The sequence below is a fragment of the Elephantulus edwardii genome, unplaced genomic scaffold (genome assembly GCF_000299155.1).
Source record: "Elephantulus edwardii isolate Elephantulus edwardi_28Jun2011 unplaced genomic scaffold, EleEdw1.0 scaffold00278, whole genome shotgun sequence".
Lineage (NCBI taxonomy): Eukaryota > Metazoa > Chordata > Mammalia > Macroscelidea > Macroscelididae > Elephantulus > Elephantulus edwardii.
In genome coordinates, this window is record NW_006400028.1 from 3,436,933 (window position 1) to 3,439,638 (window position 2,706).

At 50.6% G+C, this 2,706-nt stretch overlaps 1 pseudogene; it reads right to left on the minus strand.

Moving 5' to 3' along the window:
- Positions 1-224: 224 nt before the first annotated feature.
- Positions 225-2,013, minus strand: LOC102852747 (annotated as a pseudogene).
- Positions 2,014-2,706: the final 693 nt, after the last annotated feature.

Below are 2,706 nucleotides of genomic sequence, written 5' to 3' on the forward strand. Positions count from 1 at the left end.
CATTCCAGTAAACCAGCAACAAAGAGGGGCTGGTGGACACTGAGAAACAGGGTGTGGCGAGTCCAGAACAGCTTCCCCCGAGGGACTTTTGGTCCAAGTCCACAACCCAAAGGTGCTCTAGGCAGGGTGGAGTGGGACCATGCAGTGCAGACTGGCAGTAAGGACAAGAAGGACCAGTCACAATGGGGGTTTGGTGCTGCGCATGACTTTATTAGCTTCTGGGCTCACGCTTTCTGTTGTTGCTTGATGAAGTTGATCAGCCCATTGGTGGAAGAATCATGAGAGGTCACTGGGTTGGTGCCCTCAAGTTCAGGTTCAATTTTCTTAGCCAGCTGCTTGCCTAGCTTCACTCCCCACTGGTCGAAGCTGTTAATGTCCCAGATGACTCCCTGAATGAAGATCTTATGCTCATACATGGTAATCAAGGCTCCAAGAATAAATGGCGTAAGCTTGGTGAATACAATGGAATTGGTTGGGCGATTTCCTTCAAAGACCTTGTGTGGCAGCAGCTTTTCTAATTCCTCTGGACTCTTTCCTGTCGCCTGGAGCTCTTTCCAGGCCTCCTCTTTTGTCTTCCCCTTCATCAGGGCCTCAGTCTGGGCTAAGAAGTTGGCCAGAAGGATCTTGTGATGCAACCCATTCCGTATAGGGTGCTGGGTCTGGACCGGGATAAGGAAGTCACAAGGTATCATCCTGGTGCCTTGGTGGATAAGCTGGTAGAAGGCATGCTGGCCATTGGTCCCTGGCTCCCCCCACAAGATGGGGCCCGTCTGGTGGTCCACACGGACGCCGGACTTGGTAATGTACTTCCCATTTGATTCCATGTCTCCCTGCTGGAAGTAGGCAGCAAAGCGGTGGAGGTACTGGTCATAGGGCAGCATAGCCTGAGTCTCACAGCCGTAGCAGTTGATGTACCAGATTCCCAGCAGAGCCAGCAAGACAGGGGCATTCTTCTCCAGGGGCGCAGTGCGGAAGTGCTGGTTCATCCAGTGTGCCCCAGACAGCAGCTGCTCAAAGTTGTCAAAGCCTATGTGCAGGGCAATGGAGAGTCCAATAGGTGACCACAGAGAGTACCGTCCTCCTACCCAACCCCAGAACTCACACATATTTTGAGGGTCAATTCCAAACTCCTTCACTTTGGTCGTGTTGGTAGACAGGGCAACAAAGTGCTTCGCGACTGCAGAAGGATCCTTTGCTGACATGAGGAACCACTCCTTTGCATCTCTGCATTAGTGATGGTCTCCTGGGTCGTAAAAGTCTTGGAGGCAATGAAGAACAGTGAAGACTCAGGGCTCAGTGAGGCCAGGGTTTTAGCAATGTGGGTCCCATCAATGTTGGAGACAAACCAGACACGGGGACCACCTGCAGAGTATGACTTGAGGGCTTCAGTCACCATGAGGGGTCCCAGGTCAGAGCCCCCGATGCCTATGTTGATCACATCTGTAATGGGCTTGCCTGTGTACCCCTTCCACTCACCATTTCGGACACGCTGGCAGAAAGACTTCATCTTGTCAAGCACCCTGTTGACCTCGGGCATCACATCCTTGGTGTCCACCACAATGGGAGTATTTGACCGGTTCCGTAGGGCCACGTGCAGCACAGCTCGGTCCTCAGTGAAGTTGATCTTCTCTCCATTGAACATGTGTTCCCCTTTTCGCCATTTTCCCAGTGTAAAAAAAAAAGAAAAAGAATAAAGAATGAACAAAAAAAAGAGCTTTTCGCCATTTTCCCAGTGTAAAAAAAGGAAAAAGAATAAAGAATGAGCATGTGTTCCCGGGCGGCCTCCACACCCTTGGACTTGGCCAGGTCCACCAGCATCCGCATCACTTCCTCTGTCACCAGGTTCTTGGAGTAATCCAGTAGAATCTGTCCATGGTTGGTGTTGAGCGTCAAGCTGAAGCGGTTGAAGCGCTCCTTGTCCGAGTCGAAGAGGTGGCGCAGGCTGAGCTCGGAGCTGTGCTCGTGGTGCCACTGCTGCAGCTGGAACTGCGAGTTACGAGTAAGCGCGGCCATGGCAGAAGAGGCTGAGTGCATGGACTGAGACATGCCGGGAGGCGGGGGGGTCCTCTTACTTTATCTTACAAGCACTTCCCCTGACTCTCTTTCTCTCATAGGTCAGACAGTTGTATACGTTTGCACACACCAAAAGCTGCCTGCACTTACAGAAAAATCTTTCACTTCCTGGCTTTATCTGGCTTTACCAGGACTCATTTCTGCCCAGGGGGAGTATGTACCAGTTCACCTGTGTGCATGAAGACACACATGAGCTCAGACTTGACCAGATGGCCAGCACTTGGGATAGATGAGAGGCTTTGCTTTTGGTATCTGGGAAAGACATTAGGTGAAGTCCAGCAACATGGATGAGCAGGAAGGAGAGGGGGAAAAGAGTGGGAAAAGGAGGTATCTGTGCAGCAACACAAGAAATAGGGTTCACAAAAAAAGAAGCAAAATCCCAGGACCTGGCAGAAATGTTGCATTCAGCAAGCAGGGAAAAGGTAGAGACAAGTCACACGTGTTTAGGATGGGTGGGCAGTGAATGTATTGGTTAATTCTATAAGGGAAGTGTCATTCACCTCAGGTGAAGTGACATCCACACAGGAGTGACATCCACTTCCTAAACAACTTGCTTCCAGAAACTCTATGTGATAAATGTCGATAGTTGTAGAGGGGCTTCAGACCTTTTGTTCATAGGGTCACTATGAGTCA